The sequence below is a fragment of the Mycteria americana genome, chromosome Z (assembly GCF_035582795.1).
Source record: "Mycteria americana isolate JAX WOST 10 ecotype Jacksonville Zoo and Gardens chromosome Z, USCA_MyAme_1.0, whole genome shotgun sequence".
Classification (NCBI taxonomy): Eukaryota; Metazoa; Chordata; class Aves; order Ciconiiformes; family Ciconiidae; genus Mycteria; species Mycteria americana.
Genome location: NC_134396.1, coordinates 33285303 through 33309208, shown reverse-complemented (window position 1 = coordinate 33309208; position 23906 = coordinate 33285303). Strand labels below are relative to the sequence as shown.

The 23906-nt window shown below is 38.4% G+C and overlaps 1 protein-coding gene across 4 annotated transcripts in view; it reads right to left on the bottom strand.

Moving 5' to 3' along the window:
- The window catches only part of TRPM3 (transient receptor potential cation channel subfamily M member 3), a 284603-nt gene that overhangs the window by 187720 nt on the left and 72977 nt on the right, over positions 1 to 23906 (bottom strand). The window lies entirely within an intron of this gene.

Below are 23906 nucleotides of genomic sequence, written 5' to 3'. Positions count from 1 at the left end.
AAATTTTATTTTTAGTTCCAGCAAAATTAGTTATCTGGATCAAACACCTCCCCTTCACGACAGACATCTCAAGTTACCTATATTGCTACCGAGGACTAAATTATTTTCTGGAGCACAAGTACACAAGGTTCCTAGAGACTTACAGCTCTGTGTGTCCATAAAGAATCATGTTTTTAGAAGAAAATCAATCCAAACACTTCTCTAAACACACAAATAAACACAAACATTTCAAACATGAAATGTATTTCAGAACATAATCAAATATTTTGCTCCTGAATTATAACGGCCAGATGAAAATATTTGAGCCATCTTGTAAGCAAAATCATTAATTGTCAAACATATTTTAAATCCCAATTGTTATATTTCCACAGCTAACAGTGCCAATAGTAATTTTCATGTTACATATTGTGCTGCAAATATTCAGCAGCACTGTGCTTTCCTGAGCAAAATACCTGTTCTTATGGACATTAGAAATGGCTGACTACAAGGAGAAGAAAACAAAATGGAACTGATATAAGAAGTTCACAGGTCATAGCAAACTAAAATCTAAAATGTGAAAAGAAACTAAAAACCAAAATTGGAAAACACCTATGAAATTGAAATGAACAACCCTTGTTTCCCTTTATTTTGGACTTATCCATACTCAGGTCAGGACGCAGAGGTCCCTTACTGACCACGTAGCACAATACGGATTTTAAAGTCAGAAGCATAAAGTGCCTGAAAAGTAAAGCCACATAAGGATGGCAACTAAAAAACTCTAGAAAGAACAACTCTGTAGATGCCTTGCTTCTGGAAAGCAGTCACATCATTTATCAGTTACGAGCAAGCACTTTTCTCATCAAGAAAATGTCATCATAAAAAATTATTCACTAGCTGAATGCTCAGAAAATGGACTCAGTAAGTTTACTGAGCAAAGTATATGTATCCGCATATAAAGTAAGCTATGATCAAAGATTAGTAGTTAGCTAGAAAAGTTTCTAAATGTATTTCACCAAAACTGATCAAGTGACATCTTTATACAAATAAGCATTTTGACCCATCAAGTACTACCACTCTCACCTAAGCCCTTTTCAACTGCTGTTAAAACTATGGCTTTTGAGTAGTGGGAGGGCATTTTGTAAACTTAGTTGGCCACTGTAATATTAGGGTCTGAAGTTAAAATGGACAGTGTCTTCTCTGATGGAACCATTTTTTCCTTTATTAATTGGATGGTAATTTAATTAGATTAAATTGATTGTTTAATCAATTCCAGCTGAATGGGATATGTAGCATATCAAGTTTGGATTTTTGGACTGTTCTTTTTCTTAGTTGTTTATTAAATGCTGGTGACAAACTTACTAAGCTGGGCTTACCACTTTGTCTGAGAATGCTGAGTTAGAAAAACTTTGAGAGTTTAAATAAGGAGCCTATTGATGTGACACAAATTCTTTCCAACGAACCATTTTTATGGATCCCTGAGCAGCAAAATGAAGTATTATTCCAATGCAAACAATTGAACAGCAGGCAAGCCATTTTAACCAGCACCATAAAAATACTAGGCTCTGAAAACAAAATAAATGACAGTGACCATCTGCTGACACATCCATTAAAATCAGCCATGTCATTCTGGCAAAATATTTTGAGACAGTGCTATAATGGTTCATGGACGTATTTTGGTAAATTTTGCGGGCAAAGAGTGAGAAGAAATCTCCAGTTCTGCAGGTAACGGTACAAAAAGGTGACCTGGAATCTGCCTGACCTGGCGTGAATTCACCAAAGGACGGGTGAGAGGAAGGCCTAGAGCCTTCTCTGCCTTCGTTACCTCCTGTCTCTCAAATCAGATAGGGAAAGGATGTGAACATGCATTGCTTACCACAGGAATCAGGATTTCATGACTAGGGTTGATGCAAGCATGTGCTTACTATGTTTATGGAAACGAAATATATTTCTCCCAGTCCAAAACAGATTAAAACCAAGGTCTGGAACTTGCAAACTACTACGAAATCAGAGCACAATTCTCCAGTCAGACTGAGCCATAAAGGCACCTTTGACAAAGAGGCTGAGTTTATTTCACATGGAATGTGCCCTTCCATAAGGCATATATAGAGAGTACACCAAAGGACCCGTCTTCACTATTGATCCACCTCTATAAATACTTTCTGTTGTTTGTGACTTTCTGCACCACTGTGCCTCTAGTCTTCATTCAGACCCTTAGAAGACACTAGTATATTTTATCAAAGATCTTGCTCTTTGCCCATATACTGAAGGACAATTTCTAACTTCAAATCAGTGTTATTATTACAGCAAAATAGATGGAATATTGTTTTCTGGTCCTAGAATATACATATTTGGCCATCAGGCTTGTAACCGCTAGTGTCCTTTTAGATGCTTTTTATATTATATTGCTTTCTATACCAATGTTCCTGTTATGGTTTATCCTCTGCTTTGACACTATTACATTTAATAAAAAAATTTACAGATGTAAAAGTCTTGAAAACCTATTGGTTTAATTTCTGTTATCAGAGAGGCATAAAGAAATTTTTCCCAGTAAAGTGAAACTTCTAGACTTGTGCTCCTCTTTGACAGTGACTTGCAGTGCTGTTTTCCTTACGTATATATTCATTTCTACTGATACAGACAGAAACAAACCATTATGACTAACCGGAGATTAAGAGTGTCAGATGAACACTGAGTGTGTCCATCTGACACTTGTCAGCCCATCTGATGCTCCTCGGCCCATCAATCCAGAGTGTTGGCTGGATCGATGGGCCGAGGTCAACTGTATGAGGTTTAACAAGGCCAAGTGCAAGGTCCTGCGCTTGGGTCGTAACAACCCCATGCAACGCTACAGGCTTGGGGAAGAGTGGCTGGAAAGATGCCTGGCAGAAAAGGACCTGGGGCTGTTGTTGACAGCTGCCTGAATATGAGCCAGCAGTGTGCCCAGGTGGCCAAGAAAGCCAATGGCATCCTGGCTTGTATCAGAAATAGCGTGGCCAGCAGGACCAGGGAAGTGATCCCTGTACTTGGCACTGGTGAGGCCACACCTCGAATACTGTGTTCAGTTTTGGGCCCCTCACTACAAGAGAGACATTGAGGGGCTGGAATGTGTCCAGAGAAGGGCAACGAAGCTGGTGGAGGGTCTGGAGCACAAGTCTTATGAGGAGCGGCTGAGGGAACTGGGATTATTTAGTCTGGAGAAAAGGAGGCCCAGGGGAGACCTTGTTGCTCCCTACGACTACCTGACAGGAGGTTGTAGTGAGGTGGGGGTTGGTCTCTTCTCCCAAGTAACAAGTTATAAGATGAGAGGAAATGGCCTCAAGTTGCGTCAGGAGAGGTTTAGATTGGACATTAGGAAAAATTTCATTACTGAAAGGGCAGCATTGGAACAGGCTGCACAGAGAGGTGGTGGAGTCACTATCCCTGGAGGAGTTAAAAAAATGCGTAGATGCGGCACTTCAGGACATGGTTTAGTAGGCATGGAGGTGTTGGGTTGACGGTTGGACTAGATGATCCTAGGGGTCTTTTCCAAACTTAATGATTCTATGATTCAATGATCATGAGTAGCAAAAGCACTGCCTTTTCATATTTTTTAAGACCTTCAGTTTCCCTCATTAGCGTTTAAATATATCACCCAGCATTTTGTTATAAGCACATACTTCTCTCCACTCTCTTTCTTTGCAGCCATTAACAACATTATTCATCAACCTAAAGTGCACTTTCAGCACTTTGCTAGCTACTGATTAAGGAAAAGTTACCTTGTTGAAAAGAATATCACGACAGGTATCATGATGTGAGAACAATGCCTAGGAATCCCTTTGCTAAAAAAACTTTTGAAGCTCTGAGTAAATGAGACCCGAAGTTGTTCCCATAGGACTGAAGCTATCATTGTCTTTAGGTTTTGGGAATCCACTAAAAATCATGCCTTAGAGACACCTTTAGAGCTATGCCACCCACCATCCACTGGTAACGGTTGTTGTCACCTTCGTAACAAAGACGCTATCCAAAGGGAGGACGGCAGCCCCTGCTCTGTCAGAAGCACACTGCCCATACCCAGACTTGCTCCACCATTCCTGATGTTGTAGTGTGTGCTCTCCTTTCAGGCTGTAGCTATATTGTTTGGAGGAGAGGTAGCTGAGGCCAGTTGCAAAGAATAGGGTAGCAAGACCCTGAGTGCAAGGGCTATGAAAAAACTGAGACCAAGGGCTATGAAAAACTACTTTCACGTAGCACAGACAAAAAAAACCCACAACCAAACCAACCCAAGCAAGAAACCCACACTGGTGGTATTAGACAACAAAACCAGGGATTCTGAAAATGGAAACAACCTCTTGATTTACATTGTCCATTTCCTTCCAAATCTATGTTTGGGATCTGAGAGCACAGTGAAGTTACAGAAAAACTTTTCTGGCTGATTAATATGAAATATTTTTAGTCTGTGTCTTAACTTTCCTGGGTTCATTCCATAAACACCACTGAAGTGACAACACTGCAGCAGAAATGGTTTTATGATTGAGAACCCTAATGAGATTCAGTATAAGAAGAAAAAAAAAGTTAAGACAAAATGATAGTAATAATTGTAGACAGGCAGAGAAGTATGAGGGAAGGGACAATTTGCCTTCCAAGATAGAAAGGGGCATTTGGAAGACTCTGCTCACATAGCAGTGGGTCCTCACTACTTTTCAGCAGATGGCACTACAGTGCTAGTATTGTACTTTATAATAAAACAATGTGCAAGTCCCTTGGACTTCCAGAACAGGATTGCCTCCCTGTTTATGCATGCGGCTTCACAAAGGGATTTCACACTTTGTAATTGTTTGAGAAACAATGGCTCAAGGTTGCCAGGCAGAGCTCCCTCTATGAATGCAGATTGTTCTTAAATTGTAGAAGTCAGCAGATGTTTACAGTCATAAACAAATTACCAATATTTTGCAAATGTAGTCTGACTACGCTATATTTAAGAAATGCATTGTGAAAACAGCAGTGTCAGATATCACTAGGCATTTACTAGAACACTGTTTGTGAGCTGTCAAACACAAAAAAACCACTGGAGAAATAATAAAATATTTTTTGACATATACACCTATTAAGACTTAAAAGCAGACGCAAATTGCATAGATTCTATCAGGATCCTACAAGTAAGACACACTTTTTTTAAAATAACATAGTCTCACTGAGCAATGAGAAAATGCAAAGAAGCATTTTTTCCTGCTGAGAACAATAGGAATTACAATGGAAGGAAAATCACCCTTAGCTAGGGCAAGGACATGCCACATCTTTCAACAGTGAGGACAGGAAATTTCAAGCAATTCCTTTTGATTGCATGAGGCAAGCTCTCCCAGCAAATCATAAATACATTTTCATTAAAAAAAAAAAAAATTGCTTCTTGAGGTAAATACAACAGTTTAAAGAAAATTAGTTCATCTGATTGAGAATCCAGTCTTCAAAAAGAACTCCAGGGGGTTCAGCACAGCTGCAAGTAATAGGTTTGAATTCCACCTACCCAAGAGCATTTGATATTATAAAGACAAGGTACTCTGAGATAGGAGTAGATCATTCTTCTCACTCCCAGTGTAGTTCTTCAGCTACTTGGGATTACACTGGATGCCTAAACTGCAATACATACTCTAGGTGCATCAAAATTGACACCTGGAAGACACAAAATCCTTATTTGAGCTAGCTCCAAGAAAGTAAGAATGTGACAATTTAGAAAACCACAACTGCTCCAGTTTCTTTATATTTCACATGAATTCTAAACCAAACTTTTCGCTCCCTTTTCCTCCTGAGACTTTCATGGTTTTCCTGCTTCTTTGGAGACCATAGACTCTCTAAAATGTTAAAATATTGAAGCTTTTACAGAATGCAAATTCCAAATTTTTCTCCAATTTCAGTGATGATTTTAAGTAGAGAAATTTACCCTTGTGAGGAAAGGAAAATTGCTAGAGGAAAGTTTAAAAAAAAAGAAAAAAAGAAAGTAGTACACTAGGGCAGCTTCCCAAATGCTGTAGATGATCAAAGAAAATATATTATGACTGTGTATGTCAGAATCCATCGAAAGTCCTAATAATAGCAGCATACAATATGCCCTACATCTAAGCCTATTATTGCAGACTCTGATAAAAGAAGCCTTAGTGTTTTAACATGACTGAAGCACAGCAGATGGTTTTCAGAGATGTCTAATAATCAAGTTAGAGCAGAGATGTTTCTGCTTATGCAGAAAGCAAGACAGGCGAATTTTTCTACTGCATTCATTTAATTTTTAAACAGTTTTACAGATTTGACGAAGCAGTTTTTATGGGGCCATGGTTGAACCATATGAGATATTCAGCACCAGCACCATGTTAAGATACTTCCTTATACTCCAAAGCTGTTCTTGACCACATTTCATGGTCCAGCATCCTCTGTCATGTTATTTTAAAGCTAGCTTTGTTGCTAAAACTTCTCTATCATCACAGCAGGATTTCTATGGTTAACTTTCTATAGAGAGACTACTCAGAACCCAGGCTAAGGCTGTTGATTTTCTGTATGTACCAGAACATCTGAACAGTAAAGCCAGGAATTAAAGCAATTCAAGCCAATGCGATTCTTTTTAGGATTTCAGTAGACTTCACATAAAGCATGAGGTGAAGAACCAGTTTGAGCTTTGTAAAATATTTCTGAAAACATGTTGTTTGCTCAGGTGAACTCTTGCTCAGAGCACAACAAATATGTACAGTGGCTCATATTTCTTAAGCTTCAGTTTGGACATTATTTTTGCTTACTGAGTTAGCACAGCAGAAGATAAAGCCAGACAGGCTCTTTCATACAGAGCCATTTTACCTGGATTACTTTAAAATTGTATCCGACTTCCTTTCAGTATGGTCTTCCTGTTTTGTCAGTTTTCCAACACACAGCTAGATCAATACAATTTTTATTAACTCAGTACTAGCTTAAAGGAAGGCTGAGATAATTTAATGCTATGATTTGCCTAGTGAGCTGTCATTCTGAAATGCAATTCACATTATCTACTGTATTTACTTCCTATCCACTCCCATACAACAATTTTTTTTCCTACTTTTTAAAAGTTTTAGTGCTTTTTTACCTGTTAACCTGGAAGTAACAGCATTTATTAATTTATGTCTGTTTATATCACAGCTCAGACAGGTATTTTTGTAACACATGGCCTGAGAAAACATTGTTAGCTTTTTACTAACTGAATCCCTACCTACATCATATAGCAAGCAATGAAAGGATTCAGTCTTCTAAGGCACTTAATGCATTCAGCCCTCACCTCAATGACATGTACAGAGCTGAAACTCAGTATCAAGCCCAGAAGCTGTAGGTTTTTTGATGTGCTACTGCATCAAAATATGTGCTAATACATACTGATGACACTTAGTAGATTTTCTGTAGGAACCTTCTGATAAACATATTCCAGTTTTAGACACTATTTGACCTAAAAGGAAATTCACCTCTACCTTAACAAAACACAGTTGTTACAAAAAGTACTTTCAAACGCCACTTTCAGGCACTAAAAATAGAAGGGGGACTTGCCACAAAATAGTATAAAAAGGGAAGTGCTGTTTTACAAGTTGGTGAGTTTTAAATAACTGTGCAACCTTTTGCCAACAAAAGAAAGTCTGAGTTACATAAGCTTGGCTGTGCCTGTTTTGTGAGGTACCTGGAGAATTATGTAATTTTCTTTTTTTTTAATGTGCTGCATTTCTTCTGCATCTGCCTTGCTCCCAGTGTATTCTCCTAAATAGTCGAAAGACTGCTTCCAGTTAAATCAAGCTGTCAGTACTGATTTCAATGGCAGCAGAGATTCCAGCACAAAAATTAATCTCGCCAAAGCCTGAATACCTTATTGAAAGGTGAGTGATCACTGATCATGGTATTAACCTCCTAATACTTACCACTAAAATATCTGTAGGCCAGGTGATAGAACTGGAATATAACACATGGTAATAGTTTTTCCTGCAAAAATACTTATTTGCCATGCTTATTTTTTAAGCTAGAATTTTTTTTCTTCAGAGTAATAAGAGACGTAATTTGCAAAGAAAATATACGGCAGAACAAGACATAGAAAGCCACTGAAACTGCATGACATTCAAAAGCATTCAAAGACTTGTTTATATATTTATGATCATACATTTATGGTTGTTATCTGGTAATTAAAACAGTTAGTATGCCAGAAAAAATTGAGATTTTAAACAGTGAAATAAAGCAACATACTTGACAAGTAGAAATGAGCTTGTTTCTTACCAAAAGTTACTTTTGGATAAGGACCTGTAGTTTGGCCATGCTACACAGGGGTATGGTAAAATAATGACACTGTTAGACTACTTACTCTAATTCAAGGATAATCTGCAACTGATCGGCATTTCTGCATACTCACAGCAGCAAGACTTTGATTTGCTACCTAATCATAGTCTGCTCTTGCCAGAAATTTTGAGAAGAAACAACAGCCATTCTGCAATTCTCTGCCCCCAAAAGAATAATATTCCACCCAGCCACGTATGAGAGACATCCAAGAGCATTTGCCCAGTGCTTATCATTTTCTCGTATTCTCTCCCTTCATTGCAACACACTGGATTTTTCTCAGGAAATGTCAAAACTGCTATGCTCTGAGGGTATGATGGTAAGTTAAAACACAATTTTATAACATTGAGGGGTGTTGCATGACCCTGCTTATGGTAGCTGGACTAGACTATTGCAACCTGAACTTCGTGAAACATACTAAGCTTGTTTCTAAGACAGTTCTCTGCTACAAGTTGGTGATTTTTTTAATGATGCATCACTTTCAACCTATGTCCATTGCTGTCCCAGATTTAACATCTTACGTAGCTGCTCCGTTCCTGAGGGGAAGACTCTTAGCACTTGAAGAGTGTTAAGAGTATGACATAATTTTTTTCTGGAAAGAAAAATTCTGCGTCTACCTCCTGACAACTGATACAGCTCCTCCTTTTTGTTCAGTGTTCTCCCCTTGCAATATAACCAACACAAAAGTTGCCTACTCTTTCTTCAAACCTTTCTATACACACCGCCACTCAGCTATCTATGACCTATTTCTCTGTTGAAATGATATACTTGTTGGCTTTAGCATTCTTCTACAGAACCAGATTTATAACTAATTTACAAAATTTGTGAAGAAATATTACTGCATGAAAATTTTACAAAGGTTTTCACGCTTACACATTAAGGCCTGATTTTGAGCTTTCCTATACTGACTATACACAGAGAAGTTCCGACTGCATCCAAGAAACTAACTCCCAGGGCAGCTGCAATACCAAAAGTTAATATAAATATTACCAATTCAAAATTTTGAATTTTACTTACATATGAACAAGAAACTATATCAGGTACAAACATAACCTAAGCCCTGTGCTAGGGATCAATATTTGAAAAATACTTGAGAAATTCAAAAATGTATTTGGGAAAACAAAGTAATTCAGCAGTACTGGGTTTGTGTGGCAAGGTTTTGGTAGTGGGTGGGCTGCAGGGGTGGCTTCTGTGAGAAGATGCCAGAAGCTTCTCCCATGTCTGACAGAGCCAATGCCAGCCGGCTCCAAGATGGACCCACTGCTGACCAAAGCTGAGCCCATCAGTGATGGTGGCAGCGCCTCTGTAACAACATATTTAAGAAGGGGAAGAAAACTGCTGCGCAACAGCAGCTGGAGAGAGGAGTGAGAACATGTGAGAGAAATAACTCTGCAGACACCAAGGTCAGTGTAGAAGGAAGGGGAGGAGGTGCTCCAGGCGCTGGAGCAGAGATTCCTCTGAAGCCCATGGTGAAGCCTGTGGTGAAGACCATGGTGAGGCAGGCTGTCCCCAGGCAGCCCATGGAGGTCCACGGTGGAGCAGATATGCACCTGCGGCCTGTGGAGGACCTCATGCTGACGCAGGTAGATACACCCGAAGGATGCTGTGACCCTGTGGGAAGCCCACACTGGAGCAGGCTCCTGGCAGGACCTGTGGACCCGTGGGGAGAGGAGCCCAGGCTGGAGCAGGTTTGCTGGCAGGACTTGTGACCCCGTGGGGGACCCACGCTGGAGCAGTCTGTTCCTGAAGGACTGCACCCCACGGAAAGGACACGTGGAAAGGATCCACACTGGAGCAGTTTGTGAAGAACTGCAGCTCATGGGAAGGACATACTTCCGAGAAGTTTGTCAAGGACTGTCTCCTGTGGGAGGAACCCCATGCTGGAACAGGGGATGAGAGTGAGGAGGAAGGAGCGGCAGAGACAACGTGTGATGAACTGACCACAACCCCCATTCCCTGTCCCCCTGTGCCACTCGGGGGGAGAAGGTGGAGAATTTGGGAGTGAAGTTGAGCGTAGGAAGAAGGGAGGGGTGGGGGGAAGGTGTTTGTAAGATTTGGTTTTATTTCTCATTACCCTACTCTGATTTGATTGGTAATAAATTAAATTGATTTCCCTGAGTCAAGTCTGTTTTGCCTGTCACGGTAATTGCTGAGTGATCTCCCTGTCCTCATCTCGACCCATGAGACTTTAATCATATCTTTTCTCCCCCTGTACATCTGGGAAGGGGAGTGATAGAGTGGCTTGGTGGGCACCTGGCGTCCAGCCAAGGTCAACCACCACAAGTACACTTGTAACACTAACACAATCACCTTTTTTTTTTTAATGAAAAGGTATTTAGAAATTTACTTAAGCTCTTCTGGAATTAAAACACGAATATGTTAGGATAGGGATAAAAATCTTTGTATGGAAATAGGAAAGAAGATTTCTTATATCCAGACGGAAACCCTTCTTTGCCAAAACGCACTACTTGATCTGTACACACGCCGACTGAGAAATAGGTGCCCCCAGCACTCCATGCAACCAACCAGTTCAGAATGAGAGATGCTCTATCACAGTAGTTCCAGATGTGTGGTTTTGAATTTTAAGGAGCTCAGGCTTTTCTACATTAGGAAAGTGAACCAGCAGTTTTGCCAGAAGTAGGGGTAATGGAAGACACTTCCATTAAAAGAGTAATTAGAGCAGTTGCTCCTTTGCATGCCCCACCTTACAGCTTCCACTGCACATAGCACAGGTGGACTTACACAGAAACAGAAAAATGAATATGAAATTTGTCAGTGAGAAATGAACGTACGTGTCAAATCTGTATTATGGAACACCCTTCACATGAAGGTGTTGTGCAGGAGAAATAAGTAGATCAGTATTTCTGACAAAGAAGCATAGGCTGTTATAACACTGATTTGTCAGAAAGTGTGTGGTGTGTGTTGAAACCTTGAAAAATTGAAAGGAAATGGTTTTTTTTTCTGGACAAACAAGATTACAGAAGTAAAATTATCTAAAGCATGCATTTCAGTAACTACATTTTCCAAATAATTTCAGGATAAGATTAACTTCTTCAATAAAGACATCTACGAGACAAAGTGGGAACTCTCCTTACAAGACAGAATTACTGTATAAAGGAGCATTTTGTGAAAAAGGAGTTGCAAGTAAGTCAATATTACCTCACCAACTGCTCTTGCAGTTTGCAGATATATGCAATTTATCATATAATTGCTGTTGTGACTGGACGGCAGAAATACAGACCTTGGAATCTAAAACCCTGCTATGCTGCTAATGAGTCTGAGGCAAGGTTGCAAAACCAATTGCAGTAGACAGGTTCATAGACTTCTGTATAATACAGTGTAAAAATATTTATATTTAAAATACAATATCTGAAGAATAGTAAACTCAGTTTTGAATTTTCCTTTTTCTTTGAATGCTCACTGAAGTGAACGCTGAGTAAACAGAGTATATTCTAGTATAAGACATTCAAATCTGCTTAGTCTTTTGGTGTAAGGTGGGGGTTACACCTAAGGAAACGTCACATAGCATTATTCTGTACTGATCCACTAGTTACCTGTGATTTTCAGTGTTAGTTAATCAATAATTAATGATTTAGCTAATTCCCTGGCTAGCTTAGGGCTACAATAATTTTGAATTAGCATGTTATAAACTACTTCTGTAGTTAAGAAAATTTTCAGTTCACTGTATATGTCCCTGTGGCGATTTTGTGTATGTCAATAAAAATACATATTAACATATACTTAAAAACTCTGTAAAGTAAAAATGGACCATAAAATAATTAGTATGATCAACATGTTCTTCATGGAATGAAGGGATATGATGCTTAAAAGAAAGCCTTCCAAAAACCAACGAAAAAGCAAGAGGTAGTGGTAGATACAGCGAAAAATAGATATAGAGGAATAGATATTGAGGAATTATGAATACTATTCTATAGTGAAAATGTTTTTTCAGAAACTTTTGAGCCTGATCATGATATTTATTCAAAAAGGGAAACGTAGGCTGCAAGTGAATTTGGTGAATTACATTTGCCTCCTTCCAAAGAAGGACTGCTAACCACCAGCATGTTTAGGAGCAGGGTTTTCCCATCCTCTCTGGCTGACACGACTCCTCTCTGCATATGCAAACATTCACTATGTAGAGAATGGAAATCCAGTGCTGCTAATGCCCAGAAAGTACTTTCACCAGCAGTCCAGTATTTTTCCTCTTGCCCTTAGTATTTAGTACTTCGTTAGTCATGGATGTCAAATTCCCTCACCACTATCCCTCAAATAAAATGTGTTGAAGAGCAAATGCATCTGTTTCTCTGGTATAAAATTTGACCTGCTGAAACAGATAGTAATAATCACAATGCCTTTCTGTAACTTTGGATGGTTTTCAAAGGACAGTAATGGGACACCAGAATTACACTTCTGACTCCAAGAAGCACTTAATTATTTAGACAAACTAAAACAATGTTGACTTCTTTTTCCCATGTCCTGAATAAATAATCTAACCAGCAGACAGGCAAGAAGGGTGGTCCCAGCCTTTACTTTGCTTTGCCTTTCTATTGCCAGGAATAACATATTTCATATCAAGTCTAAGGGAATAATTTCCTTGACACAAAGCCATTTTTTTCTTTTTTTCTGCCCAGAAAAATAAAAAAAATTAACCAATGTTCAATGTAAACATTTTTTTAGAATACAATGCAGTATGCTTTTAAATATTGACTTTTTAACACTATGAAGTGTTTATCATGAAAAATTTAAACATGAAATTATTGAAGAACCCTTAGACAAGTAACTGTATCTCTAAGTCTTGGAGAAAACAGTCATTTTGGAGGGAAACTACTGCTTTTGATAAAGATTTCCTTTGTACAGATCTTTTTTATTTGCTTCTATTTTTCTCCATAAATTTTTTTTGTTCATAACTTTCCTATTTTCCTTCTATAGAAGGCAGTCTATTTTGCTGCAATCATGCCATTTCCCTCAGCTTTTCTTAAAAGTACAGTTATGACCAAGAAAGCTAAATCTTTAATGTTCATTTTTCATTAATATTATACATACGACATCCTTTGCATACTGTGTGGGGATGTGATAAAACGTGTTTAATTTCTACACACAAAATACTTTATTTACAATTAAATATTAAATATACTTAATTACCAGCTGCCTCAGATGCTCTAAATAAAAGTCTTTTCAATTAAGATTTGAGCCTTGCAGTAAAAACACTAACAATTCCTTATCTTCACTCAGGTATGGTCTATTCCATTTGTTTCTAAGTGCACCCCACTTACATCTGTACTATATCAATAAATGCCTGTGATAACAGCTCTCTTTTTAAACCCTGCTGCATTGATTTTTCCTGGGTATATTGTCAATAGCATTGTTAAATGTGTTAATGAATAATCCCCAAATTCTAAATGACTGATGTACACTAAATATTTGTTAATATTGACTTATTTGCCAGTTCTTTGGAGGTTTGACAATCTTTAACAATTTATAGTTCACACAGTACTCAAAATCAATAACTGAAACTATTTTCTATACCATAGATTATAGTTTTCCAAAGTGCTCTTGTGCAGTAACTATCCTGGCAAATTTCTTTTAAAGTCCATGCTTAGATCCATATCTATCAGTTTAGATATTTGGGATAGTTCCTTTCAGTAGAAAAATAAAAACTTCCTTACTTTTGATACCAGCATTGGTTAAGACAATATACTGCAGTTTTGTCTGCTGATTTGTCAGTAGTTTTACAGCTGAAGTTAACGAAAAGTAAAGTGTAGATATGCTATTTGCTAGAAAATATAGCTAGAGAGACAAAAGAATATATGCTGTATAATATGCTAACCTAAGCAGGTTGAGGGGGAAGTGGGAAGGACCCAAAGCTTGCAAACTACAGCAAAAAAGGAATCAGAGTGGTCTGTGTATGGTATGCATATGTCCATCTCTCATTGGGCTACAAGAAGTACCTGCCTATTCAGAGTAATGGTGATCTCCAAATAACTAGAAGCAATGCAAACTCTGCTGAAGAACTGCAATACTATTTCCTGCCCTTCTTTTTCCTCAGCCAACTTCTAGGTTTGGCTTTGTCAGTTTCTTCTGTTTTCCTCTTTGAAACACCTTGAGGCTTTATGGATTCACTTTCATGTACACAAGCATCCAGAGTGATTATTTTAAATTGGATGAACACCACTCATTTTGTGCATGTTATAAAAGGCTATATTCCACACAGGGGTTCCTATTTTTCACATTCTTTTACAATTTTTCAGCCTCCCTGCTCTCTTCATTTTCCGTCTCATGTCCCCTCTCAGATGGCACAGTAAGGAAAAGCCACAAAACCTTTGCTTGTTTATGTTAGTTGGGCCCACTGATTAGCATCCCAAAGACTTAAACTAACAGTTAGGTTTGACACCTCATCAAAACATCATGGAAAGGTTCATTACCCTGATGCATATTAGAGCTGCCACACATATCTGGAATTCCAAATGACTCAGGAATGCAGGAGAAATTCAGAAAACAATTTTCAACATAATGTTTAACAGGAATAGAGAAATGTTACCAAGTACTCACGAACAAAACCAAAGTGATACATGAAGTCTGTATGTTTTACATCAAAAACCCTGTGAGCCAAAAAAAAAGCCAAAAGCAGGATTCTCTAAGTAAATGGTGTAAAAAGTCTGTAAAAGATTCTCCAGCATTTTATTCTTTATACTTAAAGGCTTCATATCACTAGTTGCTTAAGGCTAGTAAGGAAAACAGCATTTGTAAAATATGGAAATTTGAGGATTCTTGACAGAAATACTTTTGGGAGTAGTTAACAGATGTATGCTTCGTCTTGCACATAATGATTTCTCATCTTAAATAAGCAGTGCTGGCCTGATTTTTAGGAAGAATGCTCAGTGCAGCTGCCAGGAGAGGAGGTAGGGGACCACTCTGCTCCCTCTGATATACGGCTGTTGTCTAGAGCCTCTTGCCTCTCAATTCAGCTCCAACACGATCCAGAGACGTCCTGGCAACACCTTCTTTCCCCTGTTAGCAACGTGACCAGCCAGAAGAAAGCAGGAGCCATTGCAGCAGTTGCTTCCTATTTAAGGATTTGCTTATATAACACTAGCCGCAGCTAATTTCCTTCGGTTACGTGCCAGCTGCCTGCCGACACAAGAGCTCCCAAGCTCACCAAGGACAGTCCACACGACACAGCTCTATGGCTCTTGTGCAGGCTGTGCACATATGTTTCTTCCTGTAAGCTTCCTGTGAATGCACAGAGATGCCAAGAACCAGCTGATTTTCAAAATATCCCCTCTCTAACCTTGTTGCCGCCTCGAAACCCCATGCAAACTCCACATGCAGATCTTCAGTGATGTCTCAGCTTCCAACAAGTTGGTGCCTAGTTAGGACTCTTGCTTCAGCCAGGCCAAAATGTCATTCAGATGTTGCGAGCGCTCTGTGAGCACTACAGCTCACCATGGCATTTAGCTACAAACCTGTACGCTAAGCAGTGGTTGGGCTGGGGAAGATACGTCTGTTAATAAGCTGAGATACTAGAATATTTTCCCATACTTAGATTGCTTAAAAAAAAGTAAAAGGAAATTACCTTCTCTCAAAACATTTTTCAACTCTATACCTTGCTCTTTCATATGCTAATAGAACAGAACAGACATGTTAACAGAAGAACGTTTGGTTAAAATAGAATCATTTGAACAAAGGAACAATTTGTCACAAATAAACTGCTAGAGGTCTTGGTCAAAATTTACAATGTGATGAACTCTTCAAATTACATTTAATTGCAATTTTGCTAGCTCAGCAATAGGTAGCAAAATTGAAAAAGAAACTGCATAAACCCCTTTATTTCTTTCCCGTCAGGTTTTCAACTGTATCTAATTAATTATCAATATTGCCATACAAATAAAGTGTAGAAGCAGAGTGTGGAACAGACTCTCACTGGGTAAAGCCTTTTGTGAAAATTCATCCAAGCAAAATTGAGGTTTTGGATATTAGATTCAACACAATGGAAGTCTGGCCTTCGAAATAATCTAAAATGCAAACTTGCTTCTTACATCTGATACAAGAATTACTAGGAAGCAATGGATCATTTTATTATATAAGACCAGAAAGTAGCCAATTGTGCAATATTTATAACAAAAATATTCACTTAATCATCTGACAGGACATCAATGTACCTATTTCTTTCTTGAAACCTATTCTATTGGTGTGAACTGTCACCAAACGGAATATTTTTTTTCAATAATACTACACTCTTAAAAGCTGTATTCTAATTAGACGTGCATATCCACATTTTATTTTTGGAATGGCTGGAAGTGCAGGGAGAGAACAGCCAGTTTGAGGCTATCCATGTAATCTGTAACAGACCGTACTGGGAATGTGCAGCTCATTGTTCTCTCCACATGAGCGAAATTCTGGGTTTTGTTTGTTTGTTTTGTTGTTGGTGGTGTGGCGGTGATTTTGTTTGTTTGGTTGGTTTTGTTCCGTCCCATCTCCTGCGCCCCGGAAAAGCTATATTTTGTTGTGTATGCCATCTCTCTCCTGTTTCAGAGTTGTCTCTAAGATGGCTGCACAGCTTATACATTATTAGGGCATGTAAATTATTCAGCTGCTTTAAATGGCACACCAATCTACTTTCAGCAGTAAAATAGGGACAACCAGTGAGATCTACAGCTAAACTAAAGAGGCTGCAAAAGAGGATCTTTTGAATATTGTTCAAAAGTACTGTATCATTGGCCCCTAAATTGAGACTGCAGAAAGCAAAATGCACAAGTGGGTGTGCTTTAGAAAGGGGATCACCTGAAGCTACTTCTCAAGGAATTTGAGAAAGTGCCTGACAGGGACTTTTTATGATTATGGGTAGATTTCAAATGAAAATGTTATGTTTATGTTAGGAGGAACAGAGTTATATCACATGAGGACAATCAAAGGGGGAGATTTTGCAAAGGTATCTTATTAGGCTATTGGATGCTCACGAATGAATTATTTAGATAAAATCACTGGAAAGATGTGTGAGGAAGTTTGACACAGAATTTTCTCTGACTACTTTAAGTCTTTTGCTTAAGGACAGGGAAATTACAGGAATAGAGAGGATCTGAAGGTGAATATAAGGCAATTTATAGATGTAAGCTCAGAAGAAGTCAGGTAAGATGGCACCTGTTGAACTGGTCTTTAAAACATGATGTTTTGCTTCAGGAGAGAACGAAAAAAATTACACATTAAGGAGTAAGGGTAAGAGTAAGGAACAAGATTATCAACAGATCACAACTAGCAGCACAAAAAGAAATTTCCATGAATAGCCAAAAAGTAATTTGTTTTTTTTCTGTATGTGAGATAGCATGCATTCTTTAAAACATCCTGGCTAGACCTCATGAGATACCTGGACTGTTTCTTACCACTCTTGATTGCTTTCAATTAAATTTTAGAGTCCACATAACTGATAGCTCCTCTGAATTTATTCAAAGAATGAACTTTAGTGTATGCTTATTCTCATGAATTTCTGTAAACAAGACTTTTAAAGATGTACACTTGCTTATACAAAGCCCTCGACAATTCCATTAGGGATCTTTTGTGGTATTATAGACACCAGAATAATTTACTCTTTGGTAAACAGGTAAAATGGAATAAAAACAGAATGCACTGTAAGAAAAAAAAAAGTTGAAATGTTTTTTTATAAAGTTATTTTTCATATTCAATCCAGCAAATTTTTATTGTGGCTAGATATTGGTACTATGTAAAGTTTACATAGCACCAGCAAAACACAGGGAGTCTTATGAACAGTTATAAAGAAGAGATTTCCCACTCTAAGAATGAAGTTTAAATGCACAAATTCAAGAACCAGAGGAGGAAAGGAATGGAAAATAACAACAGGAAGAAGGCTAAACAGGATTGTGTAATATCTTAGTAATGTCACAAGTTATTTAGATTTCCAACTGACTAGTCTGATGACATTTGCTAAATGAAGAATGGTGCAGGAAAAGCCTTAGAAAAGATGCAACTTTAAGAAAAAGATTTTTAAAAGTAAAAACCCAAAGAATACTCGTGTATGTTTTGAGAGACTTCAAGGATCTCTTATTTTGGTATAAATGCAAAAACTGGAGCACAAAGAGTCAATGAAAAGGTTAATGCTCAAAAGTAAAGACCCTTTTTCAAACCTATGCAGGTGTTTTTTTTTTTTTTTGTCCAGAGTGTTATTAAGAAAAAGAAAAAATAAAAGAAGACACATGACTACAACACAAGATTTTTATAGATATGCATGGAAAACAAGAGACCATATCCTTACTATTTTCAGTCCAAATTTATGCTTTTAGCAATCAGAAATACTTATACCTTAAAGCAGGAAAAAAAAAAGTGTGATGAACCATCAATAAGTACACAGACATTGCACCCAACAGCTGGAACTAAGCCAGGCCCCAAACCTTCAAGCCACAAAAACTTAGTAATTAGCAGGCTTCTATTTACTCTGTCAGCAGAGCCCATAGAGGGAGACATTCGCTAAACCTGTTGATGGAATAAGTACCATCTTCATGGCTGTAGATGCCTCAGTTTTTAAGACTGAAATTTGATTAAACAGTCTGCCTCAGTTTGTACAGTTAAAATGGTGATCTACCATGAAAACGTACAACTGACCTGAAGAAAAGTCAACTGTAAAAGAAATGGATTTTAAGACCACAAATCAGCAAGAGAAATTCCAGGCAGAAAATGTGAAGCTCTTGAAAAAAAAAACAGAAATGAGTGGAGGCAGATGTGTGGTAGATGGAAGAAGGAGAATTAACATAAAATGAATATAAAAGCATGTAACTGAGTAATAAGGACTCTTGACTACAGCATGGAAAGAGCTGCAGGCATTTGGTGTTGTCTTCAATCCAATTAAACAAAATTGTTCCCATGGGATTGCAGAGCACCAGTCCAAAGTCATTCAGACAAAACTATTTAAGAATTCTGAATTCTTACTATTTCTACACAAACTTATTGATCACAAAGTAAAAACAATTAAACAAAATTCCCTCCCCCCTAAAAAGGTCTAACAACAGCTACTCCAAGAACTGACACTTTCCTGACTACCTTGTGAAATACTGGTTTAGAAAACTGCTGGCTGACTTTGCAGACCAGCTGGTGACTGAAGGAGTCACAGCCTAATTAGCGGAGCCCCTTCGAATCTGCACATCTGGTTAGCACTGTTTTTCACTAGGGTTAATGCTTGGAAAAGCCTCAGCAGCCAGCTTTAAGCAAACTTGCCCGTATAATTTCCTGCATTTTTGAGAAAGGAATCCAAAACCCCATCTGATCCTTTACTGGCTATTTGAGGAGAAACCAGTGAGTATCTCCAATAACCCAGTGACACATCTGTTGGCTGACATGACAGGGAACAGGACTCAGTGACTGAAGCATCCAGTTGTTCCTAGGCCCTGCGTACCTATCACAGACATTGCATCACATAATCTCCTTACTGTATAAAGGGATGTGTCCTTAGAGGAGCATAGTCTTTCACATCTATAATTCTTGTTCTAAGGCTGTTTCAGAATATTACTGCTGATAAGGTCAGGGAATACCACCCCCCCACCCCCCCCAATGTACATTTATTATTGGTCTGCTTTTTTTATTATTTGTTTCTCTGTCAATAGCCATAACTGTTGCTGGATTAACTAGTTCATCCTTTCCCCTGTTTATTCAACTATGCTACAGATCCTTTCCCAAACATTTGGTTTTTAAGCTGAAGGAATCACTCTCCTCTATCCTGTATGTTAAAAATATTCTCTAGAACCTCATAGATCATCAAGCCTCCTTTTCCTGAATGACTTCCAGGTTTGGCAATGCCACCTGCTATACCACTTCATGAAAAGAAAAAAAACCAAGGAAAAAAACCAAACCAAATAATCCACCACCAACTATCCTAACTGTCCTTCTCTGGAGGTTACAGTTCTGCATTTTTTTCTTATTATTAGCTGATGGGATTCAATCCTGGTATCTTTTCTACTAACATAGTGGAGAAAAACCGTTTTGAGGTGAAAGTCAATAAGCAGCCCCAAATATCATCAGAGAGAAAAACCTCACTCTCTATTAACTAGAAATACATCTTTATCTGAAGTAAGCACAGGCTGGAGTTTTGTCCCTCCCACCATGCCCCTCTATCCCTTTGAGTATTACATTTTTTATTAAAAAAATGAAGTGTGTATTGATTAAAAGAATCCTCAGATGTTTAAGGAAGAAAAATGAAGATTTTACCTGAAAAAGTTCAGTAAAAGATTGCTCATACTCATCTCAGTTGTTTTGTGCTCTGGGACATTCTGATCTCTCACTTAATTGCTCCTAACTCATCACTAGAAAAACAGATGCAACAAAAATCATTAACTTCTCTTTTATATGGTATTCTCTCTGTTGCATCATTTCTTTGTTGATTTAGAAAGATCTCATGAAGACATGCCACTCAGTAGGAGATTTACCTTCACATTTAAGTATATGTGAAACATGAGTGGGGGCTGGAGAGTAAAGGCCACTAGGAACTTAAAATAGAGCAAAAAAATAAACGTGATATAAAAGGATTGTGGGTGCTTCAAAACCTGCCCTGTTTCAGTTCTAGAGCTAGTTCTCATCCAATGCTGGAAAAACAAGATAATCCATCACAGAGAAATTAGGGCATAACGTTTAAAGTTTGTCACATACAATGTTTTCTTTCCCTGGTTCGTGCTTCTTGGGACTTAAAATATGCAATATGCTAATGACACCAACAGCACAGAGGTAAGGGTCAATGTGTCTAGCAGGCCACGCATGCGCTGAGCATTGTAGAAACGGAAGCTTTTTTCACATACTTCCTCTAAAAGCATATCTCACATGTGATATAGTTACAGATATTTCAGAAGCAGGACAGAAAAAAGAGTAATTGCCAAACGTACATAAAGGCTAAAGATGTTTCAACAGTTTGTAAAGAAATAAAGCAAACAGACCTCAAAAGCAGCCTTTGGTTTCGATCAAGAATTCAGTGCATCATAAAGTTAAGCAGACAGATGAAAAGTTCAGAAAGCTCTGAGATAATCAGACTGCAACAGTGCCTAGAGAGCTATCTGCAGTGACCTTTGTGAAATTGTAAAAGAAAAGACAATTATGTGTCCAGTCTTCCTGAGGTAGCAGACTACCATAGCTGAGATTTCAGCAAGTTAATTCAGTCTTTTCAATCTAGAAATTGGTAGTAGGGTGATGCCAGATTCTCTCTTGTTTTCCCCAAAAGAGCAGGAGGAGATGCCGCCACAGGTAAAACCTCAACCACAGTCATGTATGGAAAAGGACAACTTAAAGAAGCAGGCAGCAGCACACTCCAGCACTGAAAATACCCAAGCAGACATTTGACAGCCTGGAATTACCTGTCTCCTGTCAGCTCTATTTGCTCACTAATTTTTGTAGAAAAGTCAGTCATCAGCTATTCCTTATAAATAGTTTTTTTCTGGGCAGACCTACAGCCAAAAGTACATAAAGACAGACTTCATTTCATGGCATCACAGTTCTTTAGTAACAGGTACAGCTGTCTACATCAGTCCTTGAATACAAATACTTTTCCCTGACAGAGCCTGAAATCTACAGCCTGAACCTTTGATGATGATGATATTTTTCTTTGAATTCTGGGAGTGTTTCAAGATACCAGCCTACCATAAATCAATACTTAACATCACCATTTCTTGTTCAGAGCCAACAATATGCATATTCACAGTACTGCTGCCTCCATGAAAACAACACTGGCTTATCTCAGGCAAGACAGTGGACAAGGGCAGGCAGCAGAAACAACAGGTTGAGTCCTACCGGAATTCAGGTACCACACAAAGGTCAAGTTTCAGTCTTATTTCACCATATCTTTCCATTTGATACTTTACTGGAAACCAAATTAGAATATGATAAATATAATCTCAAAGAAAGGAGCCAGAACAAGAGACGACAGATTCAGAGGTGAAACATGAACCAGCAAGCAGTTAAAACTAAGGTCTTATTTACACCTACAAGATCAGAGAAGTCCCAGTTATCCTCTTGCAAACTGATGGGCAAAACCCCCACTCCTAAGCCTATCAAAATACACATCCCTAACACTTCCTTTCTGCAGCTTCCATCCTACTGAAACCTTCTCTTCTGCTTTGAAAAGGCCACCCTCTAACAAGTCAGTCTGGAAAAGTGACGTCTGTTGCAGCCCAGAAATATTTCCTAATAATGAGCCAAGAAGAGCAGCACATGGAGGGAGTCAGTAGAAAGGCTGCCTAATATTTGTTCTAACCTTGGGAGCAAACAGGGATCACCTGTCAGGATGAGTAAATCACAGACCTGGTCTAAACACCATGCAGTCCTCTGCTACGACTACGACTGCACGTAACAGGAACCCCTGCAAAGCAGTTTACAATTGGCAGTAAATGGCTCTCCAGAGCTTTGACAAGACACACTGTGCTACATAAATGCATGTTGCCTCAGTGAAACCTGCTTGTTAAATAATCTACAATTACTTCTGCCTTTTTACAAAAGATCTCCTAAGTAATTGTGACTAGATCCCTGAACTGACTGAGGCACAAGCTCCAAGCAGATGTTTTTTAAATTAAAGATAAAAACCTTCTGCTCCTAGAGCTGTCTGATTATTAAACAAATTGAGCACAACCACTGTGAGAGTTACAACCTTTCTTATTAAAAATGCTACAATATAGATCAGAGCATAATTTGTCATTTAAAGAACATTTTATGGCTACCATTTTACCCCTTGAGGATAAAGCCTTCTGATATCATATTTTCCTATCATAAACTCGTATATTCATTCCTGCACCACAATGAATTTCTTTCCAAATCAGTTCCTAATACGATTCCAGCACCTTCTGCAGGTTTTGGTCTACAGTATCAAATAATAAAACAGTCTACACTGCTGACAGTGACATGGAGGAGAAAAATAGTTAAATAGACTCATGAAAACAATCAGAAGGCCAGACATAAATGAACTATCTGTAATCTCAGAGTAAACATGTGGCCTACCACCAGATGACTGGTGAGCAGACTGCCACTTAAAATAAGAAGATCAAGACATACGCAAATATTGATGCAGAGCAGTATATGCTCCCCCTCAAGAAAGCAGCATCAGTTATTTCTGAGAGAGGAATCTGAGTGGCAGAACAGGTCATCTCACATATCACCCTGATGGTGCAACATGTGCAATAGTCTCTCACCTATGTGAAAGCTCAAATAAGCTAAAATCCATACAAAAATCACTTTCTGTTCTCTTGGATATCTATATGAAATATACCAAAATAAGGAAATTAAGAGCAACCAGTTAACCACCTTTTTAATATGTACACCTAACATATTTTTGAGGGTTACTGTATTCTGCAAGAATATGTAGATACATTTGAAGTGCTATCTATGTATTGCCTATGGCAGAAAATTTACAACATGAAGGAGGGGGTGTTCCACTCACTACTGAGTCAGTATTCATGATACAGAGAGACTGTGTTTTAGTCAGGTTTGCGTTACTCTTGATAGTCTCCATATGGACAAATAAACAATAGACATGGGGAAATAGCTATGTAAAGTGTATGGAGACATTCTGGGAGGAATGCAGAGACATCACCTGAGCATCTGGAGATGAAGTTAGGAAAGCCAAAGCCTGGCTGTAACTGAATCCAACATGGGAT